The sequence below is a fragment of the Anas acuta genome, chromosome 25, assembly GCF_963932015.1.
Source record: "Anas acuta chromosome 25, bAnaAcu1.1, whole genome shotgun sequence".
Classification (NCBI taxonomy): Eukaryota; Metazoa; Chordata; class Aves; order Anseriformes; family Anatidae; genus Anas; species Anas acuta.
In genome coordinates, this window is record NC_089003.1 from 3,590,784 (window position 1) to 3,607,634 (window position 16,851).

At 45.8% G+C, this 16,851-nt stretch overlaps 1 protein-coding gene across 21 annotated transcripts in view; it reads right to left on the bottom strand.

The window, feature by feature from the left end:
• TANC2 (tetratricopeptide repeat, ankyrin repeat and coiled-coil containing 2) overlaps positions 1–16,851 on the bottom strand; it is a 282,832-nt gene that overhangs the window by 128,609 nt on the left and 137,372 nt on the right. For 2 of the 21 annotated variants that reach the window (XM_068661154.1, XM_068661153.1), the window contains exon 1: positions 15,381–16,011. The exons of the other annotated variants lie outside the window; for them this stretch is intronic. The gene's annotated coding sequence lies outside the window, so the exon portion shown is untranslated. Of the gene's footprint in view, positions 1–15,380; positions 16,012–16,851 lie in introns of those variants that run through there. 21 annotated transcript variants of the gene reach the window in all.

Below are 16,851 nucleotides of genomic sequence, written 5' to 3' on the forward strand. Positions count from 1 at the left end.
CTGTACTACTTCTTCAGTCGTACAGGGCAATTTATAGTATTTATGTTTTATTCCCTAAAAACAGTGACTTAAGTCTTGAAAATGCATGGTACCAGCAGACAAGATGTGCTGTGTCAACATGACTCGAAACCAAGTTGCATTTAAAAGGCTCCAGTCAATAAAATCTTCTCAGGGTAACTGCGTACCAGGGAAGAGCCACAGCGCACTAGTTCCTTTCATTTCCGATGTTCTTAACCTTAAAAAGACCAAAAAAAAAAAACCCTCACTCATATGTAACCCGATTACATGAAGGAGGATTTCCCCGCAGAGGAGTGGAGCGCTCCCATCTTCGGTCCAAAGGAAAATTACCCCAGCAGGCTTAGATCTGGGCATTATTTTTCTACTGGAAGAAATAGCAAATGGCAACGCCATCATCTCAGAAACCTGTTTTGGCATTTTTTAGCCAAGTGTTAAAGGAGAATATTGACCTTTTTTGCCAAAGTGACGTGCACAAGAGCTTGCCTATGTCCTGAACGTGCTCCCATGACCACAGTGAAATCCTGTGATCAAAGTCAGAGGATTAGCATTTAGCACGTAGGGTAAATCCTAACAGAAGCATGGAAAAATTATTCGAAGTATGCTACACCTGCCTCTGTCCATTAGGCCTCTTATTTCCATCAGATTTGCTGTAAGAACCAGACTGAGCCTGGGCATTAAAGAGCATCGAAGCAGCTTTCCTGGTCACACAAAGGATGTTTTGAGCAGGGAGCAGCCTAAGTAATACCAAATTAGGTGAAGGGCTCGGCAGTTACTAACGATGTCCTTCCAGAACAGCAAAACGCACATCTAATTCAGAAACACTTCCCAATGATGGGTAGCTCAGTTGCAAAAACCTTCATTTGGGTCAGCCAGGCTCCAATGTTTGTGTCCAGGAGCAGAGGAGAGCAGCCTCAGTATGGACCTTCCACGGGTCCATCCTATACCCAAGGACTCAGTGACAAACGTAGCATTGGTGTCATATGGGACCAGGCTTGCTACTACAGGTGTAGGAACTCCGATGTAAATAGCTAGGGAAGTTATTTAAAACAAATACTGCACATTTTCGGGGCCGGTTCCTGCAGTTCTCAGTGCATTTAATCCCCACCGGTACCCAAGTCAGTCGAGCAAAGCTGCAAAGCCTTCCTTCAGTGCCAATCAAATTCTCATTCGACTTTGACAGGAATTTTTCCTCTTGAAGGAAAGTGATGGTACTTCTAGGATAGGAATTAACCGCGGAATGCAAAACAATTACCAGGGTAAGCATTCAGAAAGTTTAATTAGATGGCTCATTTATGACACTTTCTGCAGCAGGTGGTCTGTCTTCCAGAGGGGGAAAAGACAGAAATTATTTCCTTCTGTTTTCACGCTAATTCTCCTTAATATCCACAAGGACACTGTAAGTACAATGCTGTCACTGACGCCTGAAGATCAGTCTTTAAAGCAGACATGAGCCTGCTGCTGTAAATCAATTTAAAAATTGTGTACTTATTTTTGGAAAAATGTTTGAAACTGCTCTTCTGATAGAAATGAAAAAGCACACATAAGCAAACGTATGTACAACCAGCACAGAACTGGAGTGGAGCACTTTTAAACTAACTCTAGGCAAAATATTTTATCAGAGGCTGCAGCTGAGCAGGCTGAAGATGGATGCGATTGAAGTCACTCTAAAAATTCAGAGTATCTTGAAGGATGCCCACCTGAGGAACGGAAACCTCCCGTGATACTGCTTGGACTGGGAGACCAGGTCTCTGTGGGGCACCTGGGGAAGTCAGCTCCAAGGAGCAGGGGGCTGGGGCTGGAGTAAGTGGTGGGGGAGAGCTGCCCAACGCGGCCGCTCTCAAAGCCCGCTGTCAACACGCTTCTCTTGCACCCAAAAAACACTTCGGGAACCAGGAGCTGCTGATGGCTCGTCCTTTTTCACGGCTGCAATGAGTACTGGGATCAATTCCGTTGCCCTCTGTGAACAGTGTCAAGAATTCAATCTGCTACCAAATAAAAATACAACAAAGAACCAACAGCGTGCGTTTATTCTTCCCGCGTAATCATTTTATCTCTATTAGCATTGTTTTCCACTTCAGCCCACCGAGCATCCTAATTCTATTTCATTCTCTCTGTTACCACTTCATTGTCATGTAATTTATAGATGAGTTAGCATTTTAATTAAAAAAGGGTTTCTTTATATTAAAAAGCATTGATAAAAGGAAATTATCATGGATTAGCAAAAGGCTTCATCTACCGAGTTCAGGCTCAGCTCTGCAATGAATGTTTCACACGCGCACACACAAAAAAGGGCTCTTAGCATCTTCTGACCTGATTGAACAAAGTGTTCCAGGCGCTTTTTCAGATCATTTCAGCGGATCTGAACTAATTAACTCCACGGTTTGCCTGCGGTGCAGATACCTGCCCTGTGTGTGCGCTGACACCCATACGGGTCAGAACAAACCGATCCATCCGGGCACCAGGCTCGAGGATGGCCAACTGCTCCTCCACAGCACCAAGGGTGGGCTGAGCAGCAAGGAACAGGCTGGGAGCCTTCCCTGGGACCGGTGACACAAGTCACCATGGCTTCCTCGGACACACACATGGGATTCAGGAGGAATACAAGCACAACGCAGCCACACACCAAAGCTCACTCGCTTTGCTACTCCATGGTGGGGCTCAAACTCTGCCCAGCTTTTTGTCCTCTCCCTTCCGTACGCACCAAGAACTGCTGATTTTCAGCAATGCTTTGAACCCTCCTCTGCCCTACTAGAAGGGAAGTTATATTTGTTTGTATAAAAACACACCAGTTTTACCAAAGGCTAGGAAAAGAGGCGAAAGACTGCCAGGAATGATGAAAATCCGTGCTTGCCGCAGGCTCATCTCTTGCACCCGATTCAGCTGAAGAAGGGCCGAATTACTTCAACATGTGAGCACAATATTACTCCATAAATTATGTATAGAGAGTGGGCCATCCCCCAAATGCACCGGCTCGTTACAAAAAATTGCCCGACTGAGTCTGTGACGGGAAGAGCCCGCACAGTGGTCTGAAGAGCAAACTTCCAAACCTCGCATTTTAGGGCACTGCATGCGGCCACTCCATGCATCGGATATTCCCCATCTTTACTTAATAACGAAGACGCCGTGCCAAGGGCTGATTCACGTGCTGGAAGCTGCCCAACACTACGTAATGCTGCAGCGAGTGGACTTTATCGAAGTCTCCCTCGTACTAAAATGTTTTAAGTGCTGCAGTGCTATTGATCCATGGAGCTCCTGGAACGAGTAACTGTCAGACTCAACACAGCTGGACTACACCCAACACACGAGATACGTAGCTTGCAATGCCTCCTCTGATCCCAAATGACTCTTTATTTTGCTAAGAGTCATAGAAAGAGACAATGACAGACCACCCGATTATTTCTGCTGTGGCACTAATAAACCAGCTATCAATAATTAAGATTTTTAGGGGCAGATTTTAAAAAAATCAAGATTGAAACAGGGAAATTGTAAGTTAACATCCTTCTTCAGATAACCCAGCATTATTTGACAGACACCACTGTATAACAGTAACATTTTTTTTGTTGGTGGTGGTTTTGTTTTGTTTTTCTATTCTGTTATTTGGGAGTATAAAAGCTTTTTTAATTACATGTAAAAGCCTGTCTCCTTTCGTCACAGTTATCGCAGCATCATGGGCAGGGCAGAGCATACAAGAAGTGAGAACAATGTGCTGCCTGGAAACATTGTTCTCCTTCCAAAACTTTCAGCAAACACGGTTAGTTTAGGAGATAAGGTTCTGAAAGAAAGGAAAAGGAAGGAAATTAAAGTGGAAAGGGGAAGCGAGCAAGGAAGCAGAAGAGAGCACAGAAAGCTGGGAAGGGAAGAACAGCAACGGAAAAGGAGAGGTAAAATAAACAACTGTCAAAAACTGTCTCAATTAAAACGTTCTTTAAACTGTAAGAACTCTGTAACACGAAAGGTCTGGCTAGTCTTGCTTCTGAAACTGTTCTTGGAAAACCGAGGAATAAGCTGTGGAATGGGTGCGGCGATCCTGGGGGACCACAGGGCCCTGCTAGAAACTTATCCCAGCCTCCCTCGCCCTCCAGATCAGCGATGTGTATGATTTACATCCCTCCACTCATCTCCAGAAAGCAGGGGAAAGAAGACCAAGCCACAGCAGTAACATTACACGAGGAAGTTCAATGGCATCAGAAAGGAGTATGATCTTCTAAAATAAAATCAAATTTTAACTTGTACAACCTCTCTTGAAAACAAATAATTGATCGTAACCTCCCTCTGTACAAATAGGCACCCCTAATTAATTTTCAAGGGAAAAAATAACTTGTTTCCAAAAGACTTGTATTGTAATTACATGCAGAAAAAATAAGCCAACAGCTTTCTGTGGGAACTGTTCAATAACAACTAGCTCAAAGATATTTGCAATAAATTGGGGTACTCAGGCAGAAAATAATTTTGCCTAAAATGCTAATTTATATCCACTCCGCACTTCCAGAATTGTAACTCAGCTTCCATTTTTCTTATTACCATGCAACTATTGGCTGTCAGCTAGAGCAAATGGAGCAGCAATTTGTTCTCAAACTTCTCGGTCGGCTGGGGTGACAGCAATGCAGCCCCCTCTCCCTGGTCTGCCCCAGTGCTTCAGCCTTCAGTGATACATGGGGCCGTGATGCTGCTGCTGCCTTGAAAACCCTGGCAAGCCTTTAGGAAGAAAGTTGCTCCTATTAAAGCTCCCAGAAAAGACAAAACAATCTCTCTTACCCTGTTGATAAATTCATTTGCAATGTGGGTTGCCAAAAAGCCTTTATCTCCATAGGGGAGATAGCTCTGAGGAGAAGCAAGTTACCTATTTAACATCCAGACCAGGCAGGAGCAGGGTATGGGGCTTTCATCTCCCCATTTAAACTTTAGAGATCGGGTTTGACTCCTCAGAGCTGTGTCACAGGAGTTTTCCACGTCATTTCCCATCTAAAATTCTCATTTTCAGCATCTTCTGAAGTCTTTTAAAATTACCTCTTTTAGTAGAAATTCCTTGTGTGTGACTCAAGGTAGAAACTGCTGCGCAGACGGGGGGAGGATGAAAGAGGAGGAAGCCAGTGCCACTTGCCTCAGCCTCCCAAATCAGCTTATTAGGAAAATAAGCAACTCACCCACTGACAGGTTTCAGACATTTCTCTTGCATTCAGTTGCCTTTTCAAGTTTCAGACTTTGGTTAACCTAAAAAAACGGGGTGAATGACGGCCTGGGACTACAGGATGAAATCACGCCGTCAGCATTATGAGCCTACACAAGTTCTGCTCAACAAACCAAAGAATTCCCCTGGATGGCAGAACCAGAATGGCTGAAGAAAACGTTCCTCACCTCCCTCACTTCCCTTTTCCCACCAGTTTTATTTCATTAAATGTTAAACTTAAAACAGATGAGAGGAGAATGCACCACACCACGAGTGCTGGATACCATTATTCCCATTCAGCCTCTTGCCATCCCAGGCTTCTTTTTACAGCAATTCAGGGACTCAAACATTTCACTGGCACTATACAGAACTGTCAAATACAACCTGGATGTACTGTAAAGGCTATTTATTCTAAAGAAAGAAGCGAAGAGCTTGGTCACTTTAATCAAATTATGGGTAATCCTGTTAATTCACTGTTTGGAAAGAAACCGCTTCACTGTTCTCTAAACCTACAGCCTGAACCATCCAAACACAATGCTCTGATTTCCAGATAAACTTGCATGAGAGAAACCAGAAACTAACCAAAAAGCTACCGAAGCAAATACATTTTCCCCTTTTCTGTATGAAGCTGACTGTAGGACAAAAAAAAAAAAGAGGAAAAATAAAAAAAAAACTTATTCAGCAACAGTCCTTAGAACCTGAAAGTTTTCTGCAAATGCATTCCCCTGTCTTCTTCAAATGTTATGTGTCACTGCAGTGCTCCAACAAGGGACTTTTGTTTTAGGGATTTTTTTTTTAAACTTATAAATGTTGAACAAGTCAGGCTGTAGAGACCTACCTGAATATTTAACGCAACTTAAGATATGTCAAGTCACTGTGGGGAGGAGGAGATTTTAACTGATGGCTCTTTCCAGAGAAGAAATGAGAAAGTGTAGCCTGCTTCCAAAATAAGGCTACTCTTCTTGACACAGAATGTTTTCCTCTGTTGTTTTGTACAGTCCTTCTTTCTGTTCGTATTTACACCGAGATTTGATTACAGGAAAGCTGAATCACAGCGTGTAGCTGCAAAGCTGCAGTAAAGCAGCAAGCGTTTGGAATCACTGCTGCACCTTCTCACTGCAGCAGCATTTTTTCTAGAGCTTGAGCTGCTACAGAAGAATTAAAGAAATGTTATTACTTTGTAAATTGCTGTCCTTCACAGAAGGATGAAAGCATTCGGCTCGTCCAGCTCAGTGACACGTCTCTAGCAGTTGACACCAGATACCTAGGGCAGAGTTTGCAAAGGGGGACAGGCACAAACCTTCACAGCCTCCAGCATGCTGCCACACAAGGATTTTCTGAGCCAGGCTTTAGCTCCCAAAGCCCCCAACAAATTTATCTTCCGTTAATTTATCTGTCACCTTCTGAAACAGGCATCAAGCTTTCTTACCACCTCACAGCACAGCTTCCTCCAAATGAGCCCTGTAGTCTGAAAAAACGCGGGAAGCATTTGTTTTCTGTTTTCTGAAAATCCAAACGAGCTCCATCGACTTGGTTCCCCCCCAGCACACCATGGTTGTGCCAAAGCAATCCCAAGAGATTGGCAGAGCCTAACTCCACTAAGCAATACCCGGGTGAACTTCTGCTAATACATTCTGTTATCCAGGCGAGCATCGGCTCCCTTAGAGCCCTTGTTGGTACTTAGCCGTGCCCTACCAGCCACTGTTCTGCCAGTAGGTGTTAAGGAAGTTACACATGAGAGGCTACACAGCACAGAGAGCAATTCAGCATCCTCCAGTACCTTCTGGTCCTCCTGCTTTGCCATGACTCATTTTGCCTGTTTCTATAACCCCCTCCACCACAACCTCCACGCAAGGCAGACCCACGGATCTGCTGCTCATTCTTCATGGTGCCTGCTCCTACAACACCCGTAGCAGCTGCCTCTTCCAAGGCTGTGTGCAAGGGAGGGCTGCTCTGCATCCCTGTGCTCCTCTAGTACCACAGCAGTAAAAACGTAAAGCCTGGACTAATCTTGTAAGGGATCTGAAGAACAACAAGAAAAAGGAATTATTCAATGTAGACACTGATGCAAGAAAGCATGACTATTTGTGTGTTAGTTAAATATTTTATGACAAGCCAGGAATGATCAAAGGTAGGCATCAAATTATAGCCAAATTAAAAGAAAACATGTGAACAGATGTGGCAGGGGCCAAGGCTGGGAGCAAAGCTAAGCTGTACGGCAACAAAGCCTAATTCATTGCCACACCATATCCTAAAGATCATGCTGAGGAATCGTAACCAGTCAGATAAGGGCAAATTGTAAAACACCATTCACAGCCCAAGTAAACCCGTGTTAAAGCCCACAGGTGACCAGAGCTGCACACTACAGCACCACTGGCTTTAACTGGGGCTGTGCAGCAAAGGGGCCGATATAAATTCATTACTTGAAAACAGCATTAAAAAAAAATAAAATTAAAAGATACGAATAGATAAGGTGATTTGATTTTATATATGTGTCAGTCATTCACATTTTGCTATGCTGAAACTAATTTAGGTGGCATAGCTGATAACGGCAGACCACTAATTACATTGACATGCACACATAATTCTTCAGCTGATATCAAACTGTTTAGGGTCCATACTGCTTTGCTGGCAGCAGCTACACAGACTCCTCTATGCCTAAAATGAAGCTCCCGATGAGGCAAAAGTGATACAAGCCCAAATTACCTGAACTTGTTAAACTTTAGGAAAAATTGTATTAGGCTGTGTTTACGATGTTTGTTTGTTTACCTGAGGAAATCGCTACCATTTGACCACATTTAGTTTTCAACAATTTATCCTTTGCTCTTGACATTTTTTTTCATTTAATACTTCTAGAAGGAGATGAGCTTCTAGAACTTTCTGCATGCAGCTGAGATGAACTGCTCACCAACCTTTACCTCCACAGAGGAATAGGGACAAGGAAACGTGGAGTGCCTAAATGCTTTAATTGAAATATCTCATGACCACGGGATTATTTGCAGTTAGAGCCCACAGACCGGGCCTTCTGCTCCCAGTGATGCCTCAGGCACAGCCGAGCGACATTCCCAGTATAACTGGGTGCAAGGCCCAGCGATCCCTGCCAGAACTTTGGGGCATTTTTATCCTGTGACAGCAGCGAGATGTTCCACAGCAGGCCCAGACCTGGTCACTGAAAATGCCGTGACCTTTGCTGCGAAGGCGCTGCTCAGCGCCCACTTCCAAGCTGAAGAAGTGGCAGCCACAGCACACCAGGCCAGACACCGCTCCCTGAAAGAAATGACCTGATCTGACTTCTGACTTCCCGGTACAAAGAGACAGGGATCTCCTGGAAAGAGTCCAGCGGAAGGCCACAAAGATGGTACGGGGCCTGGAGCATCTCCCCTGTGAGGAAAGGCTGAGAGACCTGGGGCTGTTCAGCCTGGAGAAAAGAAGACTGAGAGGGGATCTCATCAATGTGTATAAATACCTGAGGTGTGGGAGACAGAGGGATTTGGCCAACCTCTTTTCAGTGGTTTGTGGAGACCGGACAAGGGGCAATGGCCACAATATGGAGAACAGGAAGTTCCACACCAACATGCAAAAGAACTTCACGGTGAGGGTGACGGAGCACTGGGACAGGCTGCCCAGGGAGGTTGTGGGGTCTCCTTCTCTGGAGATATTCAAGGCCCGTCTGGACGCCTACCTGGGCTCTAGGGAACCTGCTTTGGTTCCCTAGATGATCTCTGGAGGTCCCTTCCAACCCCTACGATTCCGTCATTCTGTCTGATTCTTTCCTTAATAAAGGAAACAATTTTCTCATGCAGATTTACTTCTGTGATGGAGAGGGTAAAAAGACCTGAAGTATAACTGGAAAAAAGTCATTCTCCTAAGCTTGGCCTGATCTTTCCAAAGAAAATCTTGAAGAAATTCCACGTTTCAAACTTCTACAACCTGCAAGTGGCCGAATCCCCCAGAGCTGCTCTGATTGCTGCCCAGGCGGGACCATGACCAGCAGTGTTACACAACTGCTCCATCCGTCGAGCACACGTGCCGGCTGGCTGCTCCTGTGCAATGCACCCAGATGTGCCACCTGTGTGCCTTGGATAAGGATCAAGCCCGTCAGACCAAGAAGATTTTGAGAGCAGGGAAACCAAAATCTGGCTGCGACGCCAGAGCTGTGCTTGGCGCAGCGCTGAGGGCTGAAGAGCTGCTGCTCCTCCTCCCTTTGCTGAGCAACCTCCCCCCTGCCACTGAAATTTTAAAATAGGATGTTACAATGGAAGGATCAAAGATAGACTTGCTCCTCTGCAAGCTCTTTAGCATGCCATTTTCCTCAAAGGCAACTCCCAGAGCAAGCACTTATTTCGTAACCTGCCTCAGAAGTGCTGCCTTATTCCAACTCTTCCCTGCCTCCCATCTTCTCCGAATTTTCCATTCCCTTATCTCCCCATTTTTACCTTTATCCTTTTTCCCCCTCAGAATTAAAGCTGGCTTTAACAGCTACCCTTTCTCCCTGCCCACCTTCCGTGCTGCCCCTGGGCAATGCCTGCAGCTTCCAGACAGTCCCCACCTCCCCACTGCTCCTCTGCCCTCTGCCTATTTGAGGAGCCTGACGTATCTCAATGAGGTAAGAAAGCCAACGAGCTGCCTTGAGAGTCCTCTTGCAGACCTTCTAAGCAGATTTGAAATGCACAGGACCAGAAAAGAGGACAAGAGACAGAAATCCAATGCAAAACCTCTAAAACCTCTGCTGAGACACCATCAAACCCGTGCTTTGCTCCTTACCGTGTCCCTTACCGCTATTAGTGCTGGCTTTCTCTGTATTAATGTCAGCTGGTGCAATGTCCTGGCACTTAGCTGCAGCAATTCCCTCGTGCTTTCTGCATTCATTGCTTGAAAAACTTCAGGTTAGCTATCGCAGCATGAAGGCTTCCCTAGACTGCTGTAATTACCATCATCAACAGCAAAAGCATTGCCAATACTAATTTAACAATTAAACATACAGATTGACAGTGCCTATCATAATTCATTTACAGGTGGGTTTGGGGGGTTGGTTTTGGAGGGAGACAGATGTTTATTTTCATTGAAGCTGGATTTTCTTTGCATCATAAATAATTAGTTGGTTTTTTTTTTGTTTGTTTGTTTGTTTTAAAGTAGCTGCTTTGTTCAGAAATACATGGTTATATTAAAAGCTCAGCTTGGCAAGAGGCTGATTTTACTGTCTTCTTGATATAGCTCCTTTAGATTACATAAGAGCAAGAGCAGTATGAATTAAGGGCTGGACAAGCTTATTTACCCATCAAAACTATCGGCCCTTTTCTACTTTCTAGAAATTTCAAAGCATGCCCAGGAAGAACTGCAGACAGCAAACTGCCTAGTGCTGTTTTTAATTCATGTATTGAAACAAAAATGTAAACCGTTGTCAAAAAGCAAACAAAAGTTGCAGTTCAGATTCATTCAGCAATCATTCTCTGCAGTCGTATACTCATTGAACAGCAAAACAGAGACCCTAATAGCAAAAAACGAAGAACATATCCAACTCATCTAATCAGCTGTTGAACTGCTGAGGCCACCATGGAACAGAAAGCGCAAATCTTGCTTCTTAAAGATATAAAGGAGACAGGAATCTTGTAGAAAAAACTCATCTACATTGCATTTATGGAGAGAAATCACAGAAATGCTGTGAATAAGGAACAGAGCAGTCAAAAGGAGACGAATGAAGAAGAGCAAGCAACAGCCCAGATCCTTCCCCTCTGCATGAACTAGCAGGATACTCAAACACGCACTGCTGAAAACAAAGGTACTTATGGGTCTCCTTTCTTCAGGGGGGAAACTGTAAAGCACTGGGAGGGAATAATGTTGGATTTCCTCCCTGTCTGCCAGCCCACGTTTACCAAAGCTGACCAATGTATTTCCTCTGCTTTAAATTCTGTGGGGTTGGACTACGCAAAACAAAGGACACCGCAGCGTTAGAACAAACCCGGTGTGAAGCTGAGTCCTGAAGGCCTGGTTATCATGTACACAGCGCAGCTGCTGAAATAATGCTTACGCTGCCATGTATTAAGCACCGCTTTGATGCAAACATGAAAGCAGGAATTTAGCCTCGTGTGTATAAACAAACCCGTGCTCAATGTTGAGATGGTGTCTTCACAGCTGAGCTGGGTATTTGGCAATCACAGAGCACAACAATGTATTTATACCTGTCCAAATATAAACTTTTAACAAATATGGTACAAGATAAAGCGTAGCAGCAGTTCCTTCCCGAGAAGGCGATGTGGAGCTATTCTCACCCCCTTATGCAACCTGCCTGCATGTGCAGTGGGCGGCAAGAAGCTGTCTCTGCTCCAGAGCTGTGCCAACAGGTTCTGGGCCGCAGGACTCCCTTCTCCCAAGCCAAACAAAAGGAAATATTGGCATTCCAGACGTTCAGAGGCATGGCCAACACGAACAACCCAATTCAGAAACAAGGTTCTGAGGAGGGGATAAAGAAATGATGATGTTTCACAAGCCCTGAAGTACTGACTATCAAGGCCTGAAGTAGCGCCTGGCACCAGGCTCCATACATCTGCAGGTGTGGTTAGACACCGAGTCCTTGCACCAAGCCAACGGTGACCCTTACTAAATCCCTTGTGAAGCCAGACATCTACTGCCATCTTCAGCTGAGCTGCTCCCCACTCCTAACAGCTGGATGGGACCAAGTCCCCAGGAAAGGGACACCCGGGCAGCCTCGTCAGCCCCTACCGACTCCATACGGGGACAGACAGGGACCAGCCCTGTGGATCCCAAGCGATGTGATGAAGGAGTTTCTGAGATGAACATTATCAGGCTGTGATAAGCAGCAGCCAGTTACAACACGGCACGTTTCAGGACTCTAAATACCTTGTTTAATAAAGGTACACAATCAAGTAAATGTTGGAAATTAGGATTCCCCACCCTGATCCCCTTTTGTCAAAGTATCGTGTGAAAATAGCTCGAGATAATTTGTCTTCCCATTTCATTTAGCTGTAGGATGTGTCATCGTTGCTGCCAAAAAAGCCCATCTCCACATGGAGCACACGTCAACACAAAACGTTAGGCCACGCAGCTGTGCCTGCAGTCCAACCACCAGCTAGATATTTAAAGGCCTCCTTTTTAAACGATTCAAAAAGCTGATGCTGAAAGAAGAAAGAAGCTGGTTTAGAAACGCGTGCACACATTATCTACTGGGGAAAAATCATCATGAGCTGTATCCTGGTAACAACCAGTGCATTATTCCTGAGTGCACAGGAGAGGGATGGATCATGCTAGTGCAGATTTTGAGGTGCAAGAACCATTGGTGAAGGTTTATGTCAACAGCAGGTATGCACATATATAGGAATATGGCTTGAATATGGGGCCAAAGGCATCCTTGCTACAACCCCAAATCGCATGCATGCAGTTAAATCAGTCCTGTATGGGGAGTGGGATTACACGCCAGCAGCAGCCAGCCAAGGGAGGTCACTGCAGAGCAAGTGCCAAAGCAGCAGTCCAGGGCTATGGATTAACCTCAATCCTTAACTTTGTCCATCGTGGGCACGGGTCGGGGATCCGTGATGAAAACCCGGCACACGGCTGGGCACTGCAGGACACCACCATGGAGCAGAGCCGCGCGTGTGGCTTAGCTGTAATGCTGCGAGCCACGCCGAGCCTGCCCCAAGTCTGTCCCGACCGCAGGCAAGCAGGTACAGATGACTTCTGCAAAAGCCAAGGTTGGTCTTTGGACAAATAACCCAACCCAGCACAACCGGGCAGGACAGAGGAAGAAGAGTTCACAACACAGGTTCGCTCATCGTTCTAGATGTAGGAATGGGTAAGAACCCCCCAGCCCAGCTGGAGGTGGGGATTGCTCCACAAGCTGTGCTGCGAAGGCCCCTCTGCCCACAGAACAGCTTTGGGGGAATTTTCTATGAGCAGAAGGAGGAAAGATGCAAAGGGGAAAACGATGGCCTGGTTCAACCCCATGTTAAGGCTTCCTACACCACCTCCTCTGGTTACAGAAACTTTCTAGCTATGTGTAAAAATTCTCACGCAGCAGAAGTGTAATCGTGACAGATGCTCCATTTTGTGTAGCACCAGTGTGAAATAAGGACAGGCTTCTGGCTCAGAGCTTTCAAAAAGGCACGGAGACTTCGGGCTATTCTGCCTTTCTTCGGGTTTGTCTTGTAGGGTTTCTTTTGTTTGTTTTGTTTTTAATGTTACCTGCACTAAACATAACAAAGGGAGAACCTGAAGGTGTAAACATGTATAACAGACCCGAAATGAAAAGTTACTAGTGCCTTTTCCCAGCCATAGTGTTGTGATGACATGTTTACCTCTGCACAAAACATCCTGGGAAGGAGCACACTGTAAAGGCTCTGCAGGCCCAGCAGGCAGGCAATCTCAAGGCAAACATCAAAAAAAGCATGTGGGATTTTGTGCCCAACTCCATTATGATTTCTGTTAATGTGGAAGGCAGTCATGTGTCAAAAGAAGTCAGAGCAGGGTTCTTGCCTTGTGAACAGCATTCTGGAAAATCTGTGATAAAACTGGTTTGTGACTTTCAGCAGCCAATGCATATGGTAAGGCAATTTTTCCTTCCCTCCACTGAAAATAAAATAAAAGCCACATCCAGACCACCAGGAAATGAATGCAGAAATGTCACGAGTTTGACAGATCTCCAACAACAGAAAAGCCATCAACACACCAACGGGTTTAATTCAAAGAGCTGCAGATGGACACAGTACTTATCTATGTAAATGTTAGGAACGGTTTTGGAGACCTAAAAAAACAAGTGGGAAACGCACCAATTTCATCTAAAGAGCTCTGTTTGTTTACTAACTGTAGAGGTACGCAGGTAGGATGCACAAAAATGTGCCTGTTATAGCTGTGCAAGCCCAACTGGTTTCCATTTAACTGTACAACTGTACGCCTGTCAAACAAACCACAAGCCCAAAAACAAGGGATGAAGCATCCGAAAAAAAAAGCATAGTAAGAACTACCACAACAGGAAACAAATATTCGGCATACATCGCTGGAGATGAAAGAGGATCCTCCTTCTCCAGCAGGTTTCGCTCCTGGAGGCAGGAAGGTTTGACACCGGAGTACAAGAGAGGACTGAAAACGCAGGCACCAAAATCACAAAGAAACGTTGCCTGTGGGTGTGCTACTTCATTTTTTATAAGGGATGATTCAATTTTCCTTCCTGACATTATGTAAGTTTGCTCGTTGCGTTAAACCTCCAGATAGCCACGGACTGCCATGCATCAGGGAAAATTAAATGGAAAGTGAGTGATGGCCAGAAAAAAAAACACATTACACATCCTGAAAAAAACGGAATCTAATGGCACACTTTACAGATAATTCAGTCCTTGTCGGCACTGTGTGGTTCAGAAATGCAAGCAGGAGTGGGCCTCCAATCCCACCTCCCCTCCTACACGAACAACATGAATTTTAGATCAATGTCATGCTGACAAAATGACAGTTAAAGAAAGCAAGAGAAGAAAATGTGAACATATTGCTAGCAGTATGATATAAAAATACCTAGAAATGATGAAAAGTCTACACTGACACCAACAATTTTAACCACAACACCTCTCGAAAACAAGTGCAGCATGAACACCAGGCGCCCGAGCAGCTTTCCTCAAACTACGCCTTGAAAACAATTATTCATATATTGGGTATTTTTCCTAGTAGCACAAATTAAAACTTACTCTTTTAGCGGGAAGCAAATCTTTGCCTCCCAGCACATAAGGGATCTATAACCCACTCAAATCTCATTTGTGGTCACTCTGCAATATCGAAGAAAAATCTTATCTCCATCCTATTGTTCTAAGATCAAAAAGAAAATCATTCTTGGTATCTGTGGCTATTTTTCAACTCACTCCTCGGTAGATCTGTTCTATTTCAGCACTGCTGGAAAAGTGGGATTTTTTTGCATTGCACATTGATTTTACATTTTGGGCATGCGATTCTGCACATCTCTGCAAGCAGCAGACAAACTCGGGATTATGTAAAAGTATTGCAACAACACCTGAAAGAAAAATACCCAAAGCAGCATAATCTTTACTTACACTACAAACCTCCTAATGGCTTCCCCGTAAGCTACAAGCATTCAAGTCCCTCGGTCTACATTGATTTTCTGCAGAGTTAAAAGAGGCCAAGAAAAGCCTAACGCGATTTAAATCAAAGTCCATGCAAGACAAATTGTCCAGATACTCACAAGGCTTTGTTTTCGCTCCCCGCCACCTGAGAGCATGCAGCCTTGCAGCAGGAAGCCGGCGAAAGCCTGCAAATTCACAGGTAGCGATGCCGCGAGAGCAGCAGCCCAGGCCGAATCCTGCTCTGGTGCCCACCTCTCCCTAGCGCCAGCTCCATATTGCTGCTCCCAACGTCAGGATGATGTTACAGGTGCCACCTCCCGCTGCTGATGTCAAGCTCAGCTCCCAAAAGCACAGCGCCGCTCTCCCTGCGGTGCCTGCTGCCCCTGCCAAACATCACTTCGGCATCGTCTGCGTCCCCGGGGAGCAGGCTGCGGGGTGATTTGGGGAAGGCTTCCAGACGCACGGCTTCTCTCCTCGTTAAGCCTCTCGGCGTTAAAGAGCCTCTCCTTCCAGAAGGCTGCAGCAAATGTAGACTGTACGCCTCCCTCGGGGGGAAATGAAGTATTTTTACACAGTTTCTTTCTCCGGCGCAATCTAATTTGCTCTTTTTTTTTTTTAGAGCAAATTGCTGAAAGGATAGGTAAACAATGGCGCAGAACAGCGGAGTCAATGATTCCCCGATGCTCCCCTGAACATTTTGGAGTAAGCCGAAGGGCTGGCGATGCAGCCCAGGACCAGAGCTGATGAATGGTGCAGTGCTGCTGTTGTCATGGCAACTCGGAGAAAAAAAGCAGCACCATATAAGGAGTTGTGACATGGATTCTGGGAACAATTTATACGAAAAGGCTGTAAGCCCTTGGATGCTTTAAAGCTGCAGCATCCCCTTCTCCCCGTCTGCATCCCGCCTTCACCCTCCGGATGGAAGCGGGTGGTGCAAATCAGCGCGGGCACGGCTGCCTCCACCCAGGGCGTGGAGCATTGGGAGCCTGGTACCAAACCCCAGCAGCACAAGACGACTTCCAGCGTTTGCCAACGGTCTGCTTGGAACGAGGAGGAGAACGGCAGGGAGCTAGCGATGACCCCAAGTAGCGCCTGTGTCCAAGCAGGGTGGTGACGAGACCCGTGGCGAGCACACAGCTCCGCGCAGGTAAGCGGCTCCCGGAGCTGAACCAAACTGCAGCACCATCAGGTGGCTGAGAGCCCGAGCGGCACCGAGCAGGAGGCAGCCACTCCTCCTGGAGCCGGCAACGCATCCCCAGAGCAAGCCGCAGCGCAGCCGCTGCTGTGCCGCCAACGCTGGCAGGGCCCTAAAGCATCTTCGGATAAAGCAGGGCAGTGAAAGGCAACCCGGACACATGGCTGCCCCAGCAAGGTATCAGACAACCAAGGTTTCTGTTCCATTCTGCAGCTCTTGGGGGAAAATCACACGGGTTTACACCATGGTCAGATGCCTTCCACTCGATGCATGCACTCAGACAGACAAGGTACTGGAATCATGAGAGTTGCAACTGTTTCACCTAAAGCTGACCCCACACGTAGTCCTAAAGTCTCTGCTTAGCAAAGAAAATCCAGACTTTCAGAAATTCTGTC